Source organism: Triticum urartu, chromosome 3A (assembly GCF_056163025.1).
Source record: "Triticum urartu cultivar PI428250 chromosome 3A, HENAU_Tu73, whole genome shotgun sequence".
Taxonomy (NCBI): Eukaryota; Viridiplantae; Streptophyta; class Magnoliopsida; order Poales; family Poaceae; genus Triticum; species Triticum urartu.
In genome coordinates, this window is record NC_141875.1 from 561,855,387 (window position 1) to 561,875,048 (window position 19,662).

The following is a 19,662-nucleotide window of genomic DNA, read 5'->3' on the forward strand; positions in this document are numbered from 1 at the left end:
GCCATCAGAACACATACACAATTCCAACTCATATGTTCTGAGAGAGAACCACCTACTCATGTGTTGAGACCAAGATATTCCATTCCTACCATATGAATCTTGATCTCTAGCCTTCCCCAAGTTGCTTTCAACTCAAATCTTCTTTCCACAAAATCCAAATCCTATGAGAGAGAGTTGAGTGTTGGGGAGACTATCATTTGAAGCACAAGAGCAAGGAGTTCATTACCTACACACCATTTGTTACTTCTTGGAGAGTGGTGTCTCCTAGATTGGCTAGGTGTTACTTGGGAGCCTCCGACAAGATTGTGGAGTTGAACAAAGGAGTTTGTAAGGGCAAGGAGATCACCTACTTCGTGAAGATCTACCGCTAGTGAGGCAAGTCCTTCGTGGGCAATGGCCATGGTGGGATAGACAAGGTTGCTTCTTCGTGGACCCTTCGTGGGTGGAGCCCTCCGTGGACTCGCGCAACCATTACCCTTCGTGGGTAGAGCCCTCCGTGGACTCGCGCAACCGTTACCCTTCGTGGGTTGAAGTCTCCATCAACGTGGATGTAGGATTGCACCACCTATCACCATGGGAAAAACATCCGTGTCTCCAATTGCGTTTGAATTCTCCAAACCCTTCCCTTTATATTATTGCAAGTTGCATGCTTTACTTTCCGCTGCCAATATACTCTTTGCATGCTTGCTTGAATTGTGTGATGATTGCTTAACTTGTCCTACAATAGCTAAAATCTGCCAAGAACTAAAATTGGGAAAAGGTTAAGTTTTTATTTGGTCAAGTAGTCTAATCACCCCCACTCTAGACATACTTTCGATCCTACAAGTGGTATCAGAGCTTTGGTCTCCATTTGCTTTGATCTCCATAGCTTTTGGTGGTCATAGCCTTGGTTTCACAACCTAGGAGAGTATGGCATCTAGCGAGGGAAATTATCACCGTAGAGGTCCTTACTTTGATGGTACTAATTTTGCTAGTTGGAAGCATAAAATGAAAATTCATATTCTTGGACATAACCCCGCCGTTTGGGCTATTGTGTGTGTTGGTTTGCAAGGTGACTTCTTTGATGGGAAAGAACCAAACCGTGAAGCTACCGCGGATGAGTTGAAGATGTTGCAATACAATGCTCAAGCTTGTGATATTCTCTTCAACGGATTGTGCCCCGAAGAATTCAACAAAATCAGCCGTCTTGAGAATGCAAAGGAAATTTGGGACACTTTGATTGATATGCACGAAGGTACCGACTCCGTCAAGGAATCCAAGTTGGATGTGCTTCAAAGTCAACTTGACAAGTTCAAAATGAAGGATGGTGAAGGTGTCGCTGAAATGTACTCTAGGCTTGCTCTCATCACAAATGAGATTGCCGGCTTAGGAAGTGAAGAGATGACCGATAGATTCATCATCAAGAAGATTCTAAGAGCCTTGGATGGAAAATATGATACCGTGTGCACATTGATCGAAATGATGCCCAATTACAAAGATCTCAAGCCAATGGAGGTGATTGGAAGAATTGTTGCTCATGAGATGTCACTTAAGGATAAAGAGGAACTTCACAACAAATCAAGTGGTGCCTACAAATCCTCATGTGAAGCCCCTACATCATCAAGTGAGAAACAAAACTTCAATGAAGAATTGAGCTTAATGGTGAAGAACTTCAACAAGTTCTACAAGAGTAGAAGCAAAGATAGAAGCTTCAAGTCAAGGTCCTACAATGACAAAAGATCTTCTAGTCGAGAGCGAAACTGCTATAGTTGTGGAAGACCCGGACACTATTCCAATGAGTGTGCGGCTCCCTACAAGAGAAGAGAAGATTCTCCAAAAAGAAGAAGCAAAGAATCACCACCAAGAGAGAGAAGGAGTAGAGATGATCGTTATGAACGAAGATACTCACGGAGAAGCAAGGATTCGGAAAGGAAGGAAAAAATCATCAAGGAGCTACACAAAACGAAGACATCAAGCTCATGTTGGTGAATGGGTATCCGGCTCCGACTCCGACAGCCACTCCGAGAGAAGTTATCACTCCGACTCCGAAGATACTCAAGATGAAGGTGTTGCCGGTCTAGCACTTGTGTCAACCAACTCCTACGACATATTTGACTCACCAAATGAAGGAATTGGAAGATGCTTCATGGCCAAAGGTCCTAAGGTAACACACCCCGAGTATGTTGATTTCAATAGTGATGAAGATGACTTGTTAGGTGATGATTTGCTTGTTGACAACTCTAGTGATGAATACTATGATGAAACGTCAATTAATCATGCTAATCAAGATAAAACGAATGACAATGATAAGGAGAAGATTGAGGCTCTAACTAAAGAACTAAACACTCTTAAGTTAGCTCATGAAACTATCTTCGAAGATCATCGAGAACTTTTAAGAGGTCATGAGAAATTACGCTTTGAAAAGCTCAATCTTGAGCAAGAGCATGAGTTCTTAAAAGCAATCAATGATGATCTCTGCAAGAAAAGTTCTTCTTACATTGCCAAGCGTTTACTCTTACCCACTTACATGCCTCAAGTCAAGTCTAGTAACAAGAACAAGAAAGATTCTTCCTCTAGCAGTAACAATGATCATGCTAAATCCAATATTGTTGCTTCTAGTAGTTCTCTTGATTCCATTAATGATTCTCTTAGCCAAGTTACACTTGAGCAAGAAAATAGCTTACTGAAGGGAATTATAGAGAAAGGAGTGTACAAAAGCCTTGCCGGGAGTAAGCAATTCGAGGAAATTGTGCGCAAGCAAGGAATGCACCGGAAGAATCAAGGTGTTGGATTTGAACGAAAGTTCAATGCCAATGGAGTTGAGTGGGAAGAAGATCAATACCCCAAGACAAAGTTTGTTCCTCAACAAGAGAAGTATGATACTTCTTTCAAGGGGACACAAGCTCAAGATGATCTTCCACCACAAGAATACAAGCAAAAAGGCAAGGACAAGCTTCAAGAGGAAATTGATGCATTTGAAGAAGCTCCTAAGACCTTAGTCAAGTGGATTCCCAAGACTACTTCAAGTTCCACTTCATCAAGTATGACTACACCTCCAAGGATTCCCATCAAGATGGTGTGGATCCAAAAGAAGAAGAACTAGAGAGTTCTTGAGGGTGACTCCGCCAACATACTTCACTCTTATCATTTTGGCAAAAACAAGTGCAATCAACTTCCACATCTTGCACTAGTTCAAGGAGTCACAAACCCTCTTGTTGGTAAGCAAGGGACAAGGTAACCTAAAAGTTTTCATGGACATCATCTTGTGTGTGCATCACTCTATGTCTATGGATATCCTTGTTTGTTCCTTGTGGGACTAACCCATGTAGGTATTGAAAGTGCAATTCACTCAAATGGATAGCTCCAAGTGATCATCAACATTGAGCATCCACATCTTCAACATCTACATGAAGTCATCATCGACAAAACCCGAGGTTAGTTCATCCCTCTAAGGGGGGGTATCACATCTAGGGGGAGCTTTACTCTAAGACTTGAGCTAAAGCAACTCTAAAGATGTGAACACAACAATGCTTTATGTAAAAGTGGTAACCCCACTTGAGCTTAAACGATGAGTATGACCTATGATCAAGTGTTCTCACTTGACTCCTAAGTCAATATACTCATATATAGATGACCTTGTCATCGCAAATTTCTTAATAGATGCTAGAATTGGTTGTGCATGCCTTGTCACATATTTCATTTGCCATCTTATTGTGTGAGCATGCTGGTTGCATATTTTACTCATTCGAGGACATCCACTTGTTGTTTTGATTGTTTGGTTTTATTTCCTTTTGCCAAGTGGATGGACAAGAATGCCTAAGAACCTCCTATAGCTATCTATGCTTTTCTCGTCTCAAACTCTATTCATGCTACATCACAAAATTTGATCAAGTCAGATTCGAACCACTCTGTGTGAGGAGTGCTCGGAGTCCCCGATTCGTCATAGACTTAAACTTCCAAAACCTCTTTATGATTCTCGGTCTGACCGATACCCTACTTTCGGTCCTACCGAGATCATTAAGTTGATCTAGGTTTTCGATCTCGGTGCAACTGATTTGAACCATTCGGTCACACTGAGTTGCAACAACTGTATACAGTTTTGCATCTTGGTGCCACCGAGTTGTTCCACTCGGTCACACCGACAGGGTCAGGCTATATATAGTCACGGGCAAAAATTTGGAAATTTCTCCGGACCCCTTCGCCCGTGCGATAGCCTGCTCTGCCAACTTGGTCTCCGGATCGTCTCCTCTTCGCCAGCCGCCTCCATTTGCTGGTCTCCGTCGCCGTCAACGGAAATTCAACCCCGCCGTTGCCGCCGTAGCGAGTCTCCACCGAACTAGGGTACGGACTCGATCTTTGTGCTATTCCCAAATTCGATTCTTAGCACATTGTGATCATCATGATTCTTGCCACGTTTGTTAAACTTCTATCCAGTCAATGAACTCGTAGATTAGGTTTAATTCGAAAATTTTAGGGTTAGGTTTCCACCAAAACCATCTCGGACCCACCGAGTTGAAAAACTCGGTCCCACCGATTTGGCTTATGCCATTGCACAAGTGAGACTCGGTCTGACCGAGAATTACTTATCAGTGTGACCAATTTTGGAACTCTATGAAACCCTAGCAGTCTCGACGCCACCGAACTGTGACTCGGTCTGACCGAATTCACTAGTTTAGGTGCCAAAACTGCTTCGGTATCACCGAGTTTAGAAATCGGTAGATCCGAGATGCTTTTAGTGGGAAACTAAAACTAAGTTTTTGAATTATTGTTTTGCAAAAATCTCTGCATTTTGTGATGCTTATCCACTCTATCTCATCTATAACCTATTCACAGGGTCGGCAGTCAGAGTTTGCATCATGTCAGACCAAAGTGATAGCCAGAACTTGTCAGAGCAGCAAGTGCAGATGAGTGAGGGCACTAGTCCCTCAAGTTCCTCAGATGATGGCAGCAGGAGCACCCCTAGCAATCTGCCTAAAGCTGCCACAAGACAGAGAAAGAAGAGAACCTCAGACTCAAAAGATGAGGATTATGTGGCAGAAGAGGAAGCAACTTCCAAGAGAGTTGAGCCAGCACAGGGCATAAAACCAGGGATGAAGATCAAAAGGCCAACAGGCAGGCAGTCTATGTCAAAGGCCAGAGCTTCAACTGAGAAGCCCACTCCCATTGAACCAGTTGCTGCTGAAGGCAAGAAGAGGAAAGAAAGGGTGAAGAAAACTGTAGCCAGAGTGCTTGGCAAGGCTTCCATCATGGAAGATGAGGAGGAAGAAGAAGAGGTAGCTGCACCAGCACCTAAGGCACCCAAGCTGATGGGTGATTCCATAAGAACAGGGGCAGCTGCTTCCAAGGCCAAGCCAGCTCCAAAGCACAAGCCAAGAAGGAGAAGGCGAGGAAGGAGAAAGCTGCCAAGATGCCTACTCAAGAGGAGGCATCTGAATATTTCCTGAAAACCAAACAAGAGCAGCTTGGTTACTTGATTGCATCCTCCCTGCGGATTGAGCAAGGACTAGCCACCCTAACTCAGAACCAGGAAAGCTTAGAGAGGGTCATGGAACAAAAGTTCTATGACTTGGATATCAAAGTGACAGAGATTCAGACTGCAGTGGAGCAGCTCCAGGATGACATGCAGGAGAGGAGAGGCAAGACTACAACTGATGCCTTTGCCAGAGTGCCACGAGGTCCGAGGTCGTCTGCAGTGCCAGTTGCTGACCCCAGAGCCACCACGTCTGCACCAGCTACAGCCTCAGTTCCACCAGCTCCAGCGTCCACTTCAGCCTCGACTCCGACCACGTCTACAGAAGGCTTTGTCCTTGGAGTGCTCCGGACTCCACCACCACCTGAAGATCAAGCCTGAGTGTCGACTTAGCACTCTGCATTTTCTAGGAACTTTTTGGTAACTTGTTGCCAAAGGGGGAGAAAATGTATAGATCATAGGCTTCGAGAGAGAGTGTTGCTTTTATTCTCTCTTGTTTTATTGGGTGGTTTTTCAAACTTTGTTTGCTTTTGTGTGAGATACTATGTCATTGCTCGTGAGACATTGATGATCATGTGTTTGATCATAAGCTACACTTAATGTTTGCTTAATATTATCATCTTATCTATCTTATGTGATCATTCACTATTCTTGGTGATGAGTGCATGTATTTCATTCTTATCATTTTAAGCGCTCCACCAAGATGTATGTGACATGCAAGAGTAACCCATGATTCTAACTCTTTGTGCATTTGCAGTCCAAAGCAAATTTTAAATATGCACAAATTTAGGGGGAGCTCTTACTTGTCACATACTTCTCAAAGCGACGATATATTTCATGCTTATTATCATTTGTTGAAGCTTTGATCTATATGTTGTCATCAATTACCAAAAAGGGGGAGATTGAAAGTGCAACTATCCCTAGGTGGTTTTGGTAATTCATAACAACATATAGCTCATTGAGCTAATGCTATTCCAAGATGACTATTTCAGGAAAGCTCAATGATTGGCATGGCATGGATGTGAAAGTGGAACCCTCAAAATGCTAAGGACAAAGGATTGGCTCAAGCTCAAAAGCTCAAGACTCTTCATTTTATATTTGAGTGATCCAAGATCACATTGAGTCTTTAGGAAAAGCCAATACTATCAAGGAGGGATGAGGTGTTGCTTAATGAGCCTCTTGCTTCATGTGCTTAGTGATATGCTCCAAAACCCTCAACTACTTTCCCATATCCACATATGACCTAAACCCTAAGCCAAACTCGGTCCTACCGATTCTTTCTATCCGGCGCCACCGAGTTTCACTTGTCATAAGCCACAGCCAAACCCTACCAATTCGGTTCTACCGATAGGGATCTCGGTCTCACCGAGATGGGATTGCAAACTCTCTGTTTCCCTTTCGTAACTTTTCGGTCTCACCGAAAGAGCGAATCGGTCCCACCGAGATTGCAGTGTAAACTCTCTATTTCCTTTTTGTAACTTTTCGGTCTCACTGAAAGAGCAAATCGGTCCCACCGAGTTTACCTGACCAACTCTCTGGTTAGCTTATTACCAAACTCGGTCTCACCGAGTTTGTGTAATCGGTCTCACCGAGATTATGTTATGCCCAAACCCTAACCATATCGGTCCTACCGAGTTGCATGTCAGTCCCACCGAAAATCTCTAACGTTCACTAGGTTTACCTTTTCGGTCCGACCGAGTTTGTTGATTCGGTCCCACCGAGATTGGAAAACTGTGTGTAACGGTTGGATTTTGTGTGGAGGCTATATATACCCCTCCACCTCCTCTTCATTCGTGGAGAGAGCCATCAGAACACATACACAATTCCAACTCATATGTTCTGAGAGAGAACCACCTACTCATGTGTTGAGACCAAGATATTCCATTCCTATCATATGAATCTTGATCTCTAGCCTTCCCCAAGTTGCTTTCCACTCAAATCTTCTTTCCACAAAATCCAAATCCTATGAGAGAGAGTTGAGTGTTGGGGAGACTATCATTTGAAGCACAAGAGCAAGGAGTTCATTACCTACACACCATTTGTTACTTCTTGGAGAGTGGTGTCTCCTAGATTGGCTAGGTGTTACTTGGGAGCCTCTGACAAGATTGTGGAGTTGAACCAAGGAGTTTGTAAGGGCAAGGAGATCGCCTACTTCGTGAAGATCTACCGCTAGTGAGGCAAGTCCTTCGTGGGCGATGGCCATGGTGGGATAGACAAGGTTGCTTCTTCGTGGAGCCTTCGTGGGTGGTTGCTTCTTCGTGGACCCTTCGTGGGTGGAGCCCTCCGTGGACTTGCGCAACCATTACCCTTCGTGGGTGGAGCCCTCCGTGGACTCGCGCAACCGTTACCCTTCGTGGGTTGAAGTCTCCATCAACGTGGATGTAGGATAGCACCACCTATCCGAACCACGGGAAAAACATCCGTGTCTCCAATTGCGTTTGAATTCTCCAAACCCTTCCCTTTACATTCTTGCAAGTTGCATGCTTTACTTTCCTCTGCCAATATACTCTTTGCATGCTTGCTTGAATTGTGTGATGATTTCTTGACTTGTCCTACAATAGCTAAAATCTGCCAAGAACTAAAATTAGGAAAAGGTTAAGTTTTTATTTGGTCAAGTAGTCTAATCACCCCCCTCTAGACATACTTTCGATCCTACACGTAATCGTCGCCCAGGGCCTGCCTTCTCTTTCGGAGGGCCTCAAAGTCCATGCGGAAGCGTCCTAAGAGTTGGGCGCAGGGATCAACCTGTGACGAAGATGGAGCATCAAGGCGATCTGCGTCAGGGGTGCCTGCCGGATGTGCGCCGCCAATCGCCTCGCCAAGAGAAGCCGCTGGAGCCTTAGGGGCCTCAGTCACAGGCGTAGAGGGCAGCTGCTTTTCACCCTCAACCTCAGCGGCACGGGCCCCAATAACTGCTTCCTCATGAGCATCGCCCGGTGTTGTCTCCCCGCTGGGAGCCCCCTCGGCCTCTAGCGCCTCATGCCTCCCTGCTCCGCCACTTGAGGAAGAGTCGCCTTGGCCGACTGGAAGGGCAGCCACCACCACTGGGTTCTCGCGAGGCCCCTGGAGGCCGGCGGGGCACGACCCCCACTCATCGAAGATAGGCATCTGCCTCACAAAATCGCCCCTGCTCTGGCAGAGGTACAGCAAGGCCCCTCCCTGCTGGATGCTGCCAGGGTTGGGGTCCCCAGTCAGGGTCAAGAGCGCCGTCCTCAGCACTTCAGGCTTCAGGTCCTCTTCCTGGAGCCTCATACGATCATCGCGCCCGCTTAAGGCCCACATCCGGCGGGAGTGGCGTTGGAGGGGAGAAACGCGGCGCAGCAGGAACTCCTTCACCACCTTGGGCGCTGTCACGCCAAGCGACCTCAAGAACGCGAAGCGGTGCCAAACGAAGACGAGCCGGGGGCTCTCAAGCGTCTCTTGGCCCCATCCCGAATTGGGGACAACAGGCGAAGTTGGCTCCGACAGCAGGGGGCTGGGCACCCCAGCATCCATATACAGCCACCGCTCGTGGAACCTAGCCGCGGGCGGAGGGAGCTTGAAGTCAATTCCAGAGGCCGCTGTCTCAGACGCGGCAACGAAGCTCACGCACGCCCAGCATAGGGTAGGGTCAACAAGGCGCAGCAAGAAGAAGTGGCGCAGCAAGGCAACCGAAGGAAAGATGCCCATCATAGCCTCGCAAACAAAGGCGAAGACCGAAAGGAGAGTGATGGATTCAGGACCCAGATGCATCATGTGGATCTGATAGTGGGAAAGCACGGCATTGAAGAAATCAGAAAAGGGAGGAACCAGACCCGCCCACAGGGCGTCGGCAAAATACGGGACCTTGGTGACTATCCTGTCGATGGAGAAGTGGGACGCGGGCCAGGCCGTCGTCCTCCGGTATTCGTTGAAGATAGTGGCCAGAGCCGAGCTGACCATGCCCAAGCCCTCGGCGGGGGCCGCCAACGGCGGCGGGCAAGGCAGAGACACGGATTTCTTCCCTCTTCCCTTCTTCGTCGGAGCCATGGCGATGGGAAGGGGGGAAGGTTGAAGATCGGGTTGAAAACAGAAACCGGAGTTCGACCGGAGGAAGGACAGAGGGCGCTCGAGCAACAGAAAGGGGAACGGCTGTGTACGACTACGAGTCCGCCTAGCATGGCGCAAGATAAGGAGGGCATGGGGGAACAGTGCCGCCCACGTCCAATCAACCGCCACGCGACGCCCAAGGCCGCAGGCTATTAGGGCCCGCGGCGCTTCGCTCTTGCCCTTCCGCCTCCCTGCACGGCCAAGTCCGAGTGCGCCTTGGGCCCGGGGGCTACTGTCGGCATTCTGGAAACGGGGGTCCCCAGACTTGCCTGCCTGCGGCCTGCGGCGTTGCTCAAAGGGGGGCCCAGCACGGCCCATCTTCATCAACACAAACCCAAGACCCTCACGAGGGGCCAAGCCTCATGGGGCGGACGACACGAAGCTTCCTCAGACACGGCCTCATCAAGCTGGCTCACGAGGAGGCGGAGAGATCAAGGCAGGGTACCTCACGAGGTGCCCGTGACGCAAGCCATCACGACCAAGGGCGCCAGGCGGGTGCCAGCCCGCGCAGTGTCCTCCCTTCCTCTTTGGTGCAAAGGGGGCAAGCGCAGCCGCGGAGTACCGAGGCATCAGGCAAAGGTTGCCATTTTGGTGCAACAAGACCAAGACCAGGAGGACTACAAGATGGAGGTCATCGTGGAGCCCAGGACGGCGTCACCACCAGAGCTTTGTGCAGACGAAGACTACTTTTGTCAGGGTAGCTAGGACTAGTTTTCCCCCTTCAAATTACCCACCATTGTTGGCTCCCTTCCCGCTCGATATTTGGGAAGAGGGCCAGGGCCTCTATAAATAGGACCAGCCACCCACAGAGGGAAAAAACAATCAGAGAGGGAGAGAGAGAGAAGGGTGGCTGAACTCCTCCCAGCAGTTCATCGCCCCAGCCAAGGACAGACCCTCGCGAGGCTATTCTTCCTTGAATCATTCATCATCATCAGCCCAAGAGGCAATCCACCACGCCACACACTGGAGTAGGGTATTACACCACAACGGTGGCCCGAACCAGTATAAACTCTATGTCCCTTGTGTTGTTCTTTCCATAGCTTAGATCTTAGCGAGGCGGAGGGGTGCAGGTAGGTAGGAGGCGAAATCTCCGCGTGCACCCCAGTGTTCGAACCTCAAGGGTCTGCCGGAACCCGAAATCCGACAGCGATAGGCTCCTCCAGTGAGAACTTCATCTGTAATGAAGGGACCCTCCCATTTGGGCTTGAGCTTGTCCTTTTTCTTCTCTGTTAGGCGCAGAATGAGTTCACCGACATTGTAATCTTGGACCGCACTTCTCTGCTTTGGTATCTTCGAGCTTGTTGTTGGTAGAATGGTGAGCGAGCTTTTCCGACATCGCGCTCCTCCTCTAGGCCATCTAAGTCATCTTGCCGATTGAGCTCGGCTTCTTTCTCCTCGTACATGCGGACTCGAGGTGAGTCGTGGATACTATCGCAGGGCAAGAGGGCCTCTGCGCCGTACACCATGAAGAACGGTGTGTATCCGGTCATGCGATTGGGCATGGTCTGCAGCCCCCAGAGTACGCAGTCGAGCTCCTCAACCCGGTGTTTATCAGACTCCTGTAAGGATCGCACTAGTCTGGGTTTAATGCTGCTCATTATCAGGCGATTAGCTCGTTCGACTTGACCGTTTGTTTGAGGGTGATAGACGGAGGCATAATCAAGCTTGATGCCCAGATTAGCGCACCAGGTTTTTACTTCGTCGGATGTGAAGTTGGAGCCGTTATCGGTCATGATGCTATGTGGGACACCATAATGGTGTACGACACCTGATATGAAATCTATCACTGGTCCGGCTTTAGCCATTTTAACTGGCTTGGCCTCTATGCACTTGGTGAATTTATCCACCATGACCAACAGATATTTTTTCTTATGGCTTCCTCCTATAAGGGGTCCGACAATGTCAAGCCCCTAGACCGCAAAGGGCCAAGTAATGGGGGTCGCTTGTAGGGCGATAGGCGGCATATGGCTTTGATTGGCGAAAAGCTGGCATCCTACACAATGTTGGACGAGGTCTTGCGCATATTCTCGGGCCGTAGGCTAGAAAAATCCAGTTCGGAAGGCTTTACTTACAAGGGCCCGAGCTGCGGCATGATGACCGCCAAGACCAGCATGGATCTCAGCAAAGAGCTGCCGCCCTTCTTCTTCGAAGATACACCTTTGAAGGACTCTGGTAGTACTTTTCTTGTAGAGCTCTCCTTCATGAACCTTGTAGGCTTTCGAGCGTCGGACGATGCATCAAGCCTCATTCTGGTCCTCCGGGAGCTCTCGCCTATTGAGGTAGGCCAGGAAGGGTTCCATCCATGGGGCGATTACCGCCCTGATTGCATGAGCCGATGGCGTTGGTTCGGTGGTCGGGCCTCTGATGATATCGGGATTGTATTCGGAATCCGGGGGTGTGATCGGATCTGAAATGATGTTGCTGCTCACGTCCTGCCATACCACGGATGGCTTGAAGAGCCTTTCCACGAATGTGTTAGGTGGGATGGTGTCACGCTTAGCCCCCATGCGATCAAGGATGTCCGCTGCCTGATTGATCTCTTGGGCCACATGATGAAACTCGAGCCCCTCGAACCGAGCTGATATTTTAAGTACGGCATTATAGTAAGCCGCCATCATTGGATCTTTGGCATCAAAATCTCCATTTATTTGGGATATTGCGAGGTTTGAATCCCCGCACACCTCAAGGCGTTGTATGCCCATAGAGACAGCCATCCAAAGACCATGCAATAAGGCCCCATATCCGGCTGCATTATTAGAGTCTATATACAGTATTTGGAGCACATAACGGACTGTATCTCTTGTGGGGGATGTCAGGATGACGCCGGCCCCAAGTTCAGCTAGCATTTTAGAGCCATCGAAGTGCATCACCAAGCTGGAATATGTGTCATACTCTTTAGGGAGTTCAGCCTCTGTCCATTCGGCGACGAAGTCAGCCAACACCTGGGATTTAATGGCTCGGCGTGGTTTGTACGTTACTTCAAATGGTAAGAGCTCAATGCCCCATTTGGCCATTCGTCCGGTGGCGTCTCGGTTGTTTATAATATCATTGAGTGGTACTTCTGAAGCAACTGTGATTGAGCACTCTTGAAAGTAGTGTCATAGCTTGCAAGACGCCATAAAGACCGCATATGCTATCTTCTGATAATGTGGGTATCGAGATTTGCATGGTGTAAGGACCGTCGATACATCCTATACTGGTTTTTTGAGTGGGAATTTATGCCCCTCTTCTTCTCGTTCGACGATGAGCACCGCACTCACCACCTGGTGGGTTGCGGATATGTAAAGCAACATCGGTTCGCCGATGTTTCGTGCGGCCAAGATTGGGTTGCTAGCTAGCAAATTTTTTATTTGCACCAGTCCGGCCGCTGCAGCGTTCGTCCATGCGAAGTGGTCGGTGCGTCGGAGCAGGTGATATAATGGCAATGCCTTTTCTAACCTAGAGATAAACCGGATCAAAGGTGCGATGCACCCGGCTAGTTTTTGGACCTGCTTCGGGTCAGTTTGTGTTCCCAATTGTGATAGGGCTCGGATTTTGGCTGGGTTTGCTTCAATTCATCTATTGGAGACAATAAACCCAAGCAGTTTGCCGGCGGGAACGTCGAAAATGCACTTTTCCGGATTGAGCCTGATGTCATATGTTCGAAGGTTGTCGAATGTAAGGCATAAGTCATCCACCAATGATTCAACGTGCTTAGTTTTGATGACTACATCGTCTACATATGCCTCCATAGTCTTGCCGATTTGCTTTTCCAGGCACATTCGAATCATGCGTTGGTAAGTGGCGCTGGCGTTCTTGAGCCCAAAAGGCATAGTGTTGAAGCAGAAAGGCCCATACAGGGTGATGAATGTCATTGTGGCCTGGTCGGATTCCTTCATCTTAATTTGATGGTATATGGAGTATGCGTCGAGGAAACACAGTGAATCGTGTCCCCGGTTGCATCAATAATCTGGTTGATGTGAGGTAATGGGAAAGGGTCCTTAGGGCAGGCCTTATTAAGATCTTTGAAATTGACACACAAGCGCCAGGATTTATCCTTCTTCGGTACCATGACCAGGTTGGCTAGCCAGTCAGGATGTTTGATCTCTCTGATAAATCCAGCTTCAAGTAACTTGGCTAGCTCCTCCTCCATAGCCTGTCGTTTGGGTTCGGAAAATTGCCACAGCATTTGCTTGACTGGCTCGTATCCCTTCAGTATATTGAGACTATGTTCGGCCAGTCCGCGCGGGATTCCTGGCATATCAGAAGGGTGCCAGGTGAAGATGTACCAGTTTTCGCGCAGGAACGCACGTAATGCGGCGTCGACAGTCGGGTCTTGCTGTGCCCCAATGGAAGCTGTCTTCTTGGGGTCCGTCGGGTGAACTTGAAATCTGACTATTTCGTCTGCTGGTTTGAAGGAAGTTGACTTAGGTCTCTTATCGAGTATTACATCATCCCTATCCACTATGGAATGTAAGGTGGTTAATTCTTCGGCCGCGAGGGCCTCTGATAGTGCCTCAAGGGCCAGGGAGGCGGTTTTGTTTTCAGCGCCGAGTGCTATGTCCGGATCACTGGTAATGGTGATAACTCCATTGGGCCCGGTCATTTTGAGCTTCATATACCCATGATGGGGTATAGCTTGAAAGCGTGTGAATGCGTCTCGCCCCTGCAGGGCATGATACCCGCTGTTGAAAGGTGCCACATGGAAGAGCAACTCTTTGGACCTATAGTTATTCGGCATGCCGAATACGACGTCGACTTGGATTTTTCCCGAGCATCTTGCTTCCCGACTGGGTATAATGCCTCAAAAAGTTGTATTACTCTGCTCAATGTGACTCCTGTCGATTTGCATTTTATTGAGTGTGTCCTGATAGATGATGTTCAGTGCGCTGCCACCGTCCATTAGCACTTTAGTGAGTCGAAAGCCGTCCACGATTGGGTTTAGGACTAGAGCGGCTGGTGCCCGGACTGAGCGGGATCTTGGTTCGTCATTAGCATTGAAAGTAATCGCCGTGTCATTCCAAGGGTTTATTGCTGCTACTTGGCAGACTTCGGCAAGGTCGCAGAGCGCCCTTTTGCGCCGATTATTTGATGAGAAGGTCTTGAAGATTGTGAATACTTCGGGATCGTCGTCCTCCGAAGAGTACGTCTCTAGGGTAGTGTTGGTGAGGATACCCTCACTGCTCTTGGCCACTTGCCAGAGTATCCAACATGCCCATAGGCTATGCCTTGGTTCGGTATTCGGCGTCATGTGTATTTTACATGGCCTATCGAGCCATCCCTCGAGGACAGTTCTATGCCCCGTAAAGGGCTTAATTTTCTTGTCCACGGGATGATGATCAGGTGCCCCGCGAGGGTGCATCCTTTTGCCCGTCCGGGAGGTGGCTTAAAGGCATGTGGTTCCCAGCGGGCTGTCTGAGTTTTCCAAGCGCTTTCCATTGCGCAATACTTCTACACTATGTGTGCCAAATCTGCAAAGTGCGGTATGTGGCTGCAGCTGAGGGCATTAAGGATTCCCTCATCCGTACAGTTCTTGCGAAATACTGAAATCGCTTTGTCGTCGCAGCAATCTTTAATCTTGTTTTTAACAAGTAGGAATCTAGCCCAAATGTGATGGACTGTTTCCTGAGGTTGCTGACGTATATACATTAAGTCGCATATGTCCGGGGGACTGGAATTTCTTGGAGAGTATTGCTTGTGGTGGGCGGTGGGATTAAATCTGACCTATGGCCCATTGTGGAATCCGGTTTTTGAAGAATTTCTGAGCTTAATGGCCCAGGATCCGGAGTGTCCTGAGGGTTTTTAGGGTCGAAGCCTGATTCTATGTTCGGAGGACGGATAGTTTCTTGAAGATGGGAGATTGGCTCGCGAAGCTCGGAGATCCGAACATAGTTTGTTTTTAGCGTAGGAGGACCGGCATCCTCACCTTGCTCTTCCACGATGGTCACCAGATGGGTGACCGGTGGGGATATGATTTCTCTCTGGTCGGGTTTAAGCCCGATCAGATCATAATCTATAGAGACCCCCAGGGCGGCGATGCGATCTAGTAGTTCGTTTAAAGACGAAACATCTATCGGATCCATCTTATCGACGCTTTCGGAGTCGATGTGGAGACGATTTTTGGCAATCCGGGGGGCTGCCTCAGGCTTTATGGCCGGGCGGGCGCCTATGGTGAAATTGCCAATCAGGAGGATTTGCCCATGAACTAGGGCTTTTCTAGAGGTGATTCTGTCATTGATGACGAGGCGAGCCAACGATCCTTCTATCGACAGAGGTGATTTTCCATAGTGATGTGCATTACCAAGAGGGCCCAGAGATACCTCTCTGATACTCGGAGTGACAAATCCTAATCTTGATATATGCCAACTCAACAAACACCATCGGAGACACCTGTAGAGCATCTTTATAATCACCCAGTAATGTTGTGACGTTTGATACCACACAAGGTGTTCCTCCGCTATTCGGGAGTTGCATAATCTCATAGTCAGAGGAACATGTATAAGTCATGAAGAAAGCAATAGCAATAAAACTAAGCGATCATTATGCTAAGCTAACGGATGGGTCGTGTCCATAACATCATTCTCTAATTATGTGATCACATTCATAAAATGACAACACATGTCTACGGTTAGGAAACTTAACCATCTTTGATTAACGAGCTAGTCTAGTAGATGCATATTAGGGACACTCTCCTTGTCTATGTATTCACACATGTACTAAGTTTCCGGTTAATACAATTCTAGCATGAATAATAAACATTTATCATGATATAAGGAAATATAAATAACAGCTTTATTATTTCCTCTAGGGCATATTTCCTTCAGTCTCCCACTTGCACTAGAGTCAATAATCTAGTTCACATCGTCATGTGATTTAACACCAATAGTTCACATCTGTATGTGATTAATTCACATTTCCATGTGACTAATACCAAAAGGGTTTACTAGAGTCAATAATCTAGTTCACATTGCTATGTGATTAACACCCAGAGTACTAAGGTGTGATCATGTTTTGGTTGCGAGAGAAGTTTAGTCAACGGGTCTGCCACATTCAGAACCGTATGTATTTTGCAACTTTTTTATGTCTACAATGCTCTGCATGGAGCTACTCTAGCTAATTGCTCTCACTTTCAATATTTATCCAGATTGAGACTTAAAGTCATCCGGCTCAGTGTCAAAGTTTGCATCGGCGTAACCCTTTACGATGAACTTTTTTGTCACCTCCATAACCGAGAAACATGTGCTTATTCCACTAAGGATAATTTTGACCATTGTCCAGTGATCCACTCCTGAATCACTATTGTACCCTCTTGCCAAACTCATGGTGAGGTACACAATAGGTCTGGTACATAGCATAGCATATTTATAGAACCTATTACTGAGGCATAGGGAATGACTTTTCCTTCTCTTTCTATTTTCTGCCGTGGTCGGGTTCTGAGTCTTTACTCAACTTCACACCTTGTAACACAGGCAAGAACCCTTTCTTTGACTGGTCCATTTTTAACTTCTTCAAAACTTTATCAAGTTATGTGCTTTGTGAAAGTCCAATTAAGCATCTTGATCTATCTCTATAGATCTTGATGCCCAATATATACGCAGCTTCATCGAGGTCTTTCATTGAAAAATTCTTATTCAAGTATCATTTTATGCTATCCAAAAATTCTGTATTATTTCCAATCAACAATATGTCATCCACATATAATATTAGAAATAGTACAGAGCTCCCACTCACTTTCTTGTCAATACAGGATTCCCCAAAAGTATGTATAAAACCATATGCATTGATCACCTTATCAAAGTGTATATTCCAACTCCGAGATGCTTGCACCAGTCCATAGATGGAGCGCTGGAGCTTGCACACTTTGTTATCACCTTTAGGATTGACAAAACCTTCTTATTGCCTCATATACAACTCTTCTTTAGAAAATCCAATAAGGAATGTAGTTTTGACATCCATTTGCCAGATTCCTTAAAATGTGGCAATTGCTAACATGATTCAGACAGACTTAAGCATCGCTATGAGTGACAAAATCCTATCGTAGTCAACACATTGAACTTGCCGAAAACATTTTGCGACAATTTAAGCTTTGTGTATAGTAACAATACTATCAGCGTCCGTCTTCCTCTTGAAGATCCATTTATTCTCAATGCCTCGCCGATCATCGGGAAAGTTAATCAATGTCCATACTTTGTTCTCATACATGGATCCCATCTTAGAGTTCATGGCCTCAAGCCATTTCGCGGAATCTGGGCTCATCATCGCTTCCTCATAGTTCGTAGGTTCATCCTGGTCTAGTAACATGATTTCTAGAACAGGATTACCATACCACTCTGGTGCGGACCGTACTCTGGTTGACAAATGAGGTTTGGTACTAACTTGATCTGAAGTTTCATGATCATCATCATTAGCTTCCTGACTAATTGGTGTGGGAATCACTGGAACTGATTTTTGTGATGAACTATTTTCCAATTTCGGAAAAGGTACAACTACCTCATCAAGTTCTACTTTCCTCCCACTCACTTCTTTCGAGAGAAACTCCTTCTCTAGAAAGGATCCATTCTTAGCAACAAAGATCTTTCCTTCGGATCTGTGATAGAAGGTGTACCCAATAGTTTCTTTTGGGTATCCTATGAAGACGCACTTCTCCAATTTTGGCTCGGGCTTATCAGGCTGAAGCTTTTTCACATAAGCATCGCAACCCCAAACTTTAAGAAACGTCAGCTTAGATTTCTTGCCAAACCACAGTTCATACGGTGTCATCTCAGTGGATTTAGACGGTGCCCTATTTAACATGAATGCATTTGTCTCTAATGCATAACCCCAAAATGATAGTGGTGAATAGGTAAGAGACATCATAGGTCGCACCATATCCAATATAGTACGGTTACGACATTTGGACACACCCTTACGCTATGGTGTTCCAGGTGGCGTGAGTTGTGAAACTATTCCACATTGTTTTAAATGAAGGCCAAACTCGTAAATCAAATATTTGCCTCCATGATGAGATCGTAGAAACTTTATTTTCTTGGTACGATGATTCTCCACTTCACTCTGAAATTCTTTGAACTTTTCAAATGTTTCAGACTTATGTTTCATCAAGTAGATATACCCATATATGCTCAAATCATCTGTGAAGGTCAGAAAATAACGGTACCCGCCGCGAGCCTCAACACTCATCAGACCGCATACATCAGTATGTATTCTTTCCAGCAAGTCAGTTGCTCGCTCCATTGTTCCGGAGAACGGAGTCTTAGTCATCTTGCCCATGAGGCATGGTTCGCAAGCATCAAGTGATTCCAAAGGCCCATCACCATGGAGTTTCCTCATGCGCTTTACACCAATATGACCTAAACGGCAGTGCCACTAGTATGTTGCACTATCATTATAAACTTTGCATCTTTTGGCATCAATATTATGAATATGTGTATCACTACGATAGAGATTCAATAAACCATTCACCTTGGGTGTATGACCACAAAAGGTTTTATTCATGTAAACAGAATAACAATTATTCTTTGACTTAAATGAATAACCCTATTGCAATAAACAAGATCCAATCATATTGTGCTCAACGCAAACACCAAATAACATTTATTTTAGGTTCAACCCTAATCCCAAAGGTAAAGGGACTGTGCGATGGTGATCTTATCAACCTTGGAATCACTACCAACACACATCGTCACCTCGCCCTCAACTAGTCTCTGTTTATTTTGTAACTCCTGTTTTGAGTCACTAATCATAGCAACTGAACCAGTATCAAATACCCAGGGGCTACTATGAACACTAGTAAAGTACACATTAATAACATGTATATCATATATACTTTTGTTCACTTTGCCATCCTTCTTATCCTTCAAGTGTTTGGGGAAGTTCCTCTTCCAATGACCATTTTATTTGAAGTAGAAGCACTCAGTTTCAGGCCTAGGTCTAGCTTTGGGTTTCTTCACGGGAGTGGCAACTTGCTTGCCATTCTTTCCTAAAGTTCCCTTTCTTTTCATTTGCCCCTTTTCTTGAAACTAGTGGTCTTGTTAACCATCAACACTTGATGCTCTTTCTTGATTTCTACCTTCGCTGATTTCTGCATCGCGCAGAGCTTGGGAATCGTTTTCATCGTCCCTTGCATATTATAGTTCATCATGAAGTTCTAGTAACTTGGTGATAGTAAC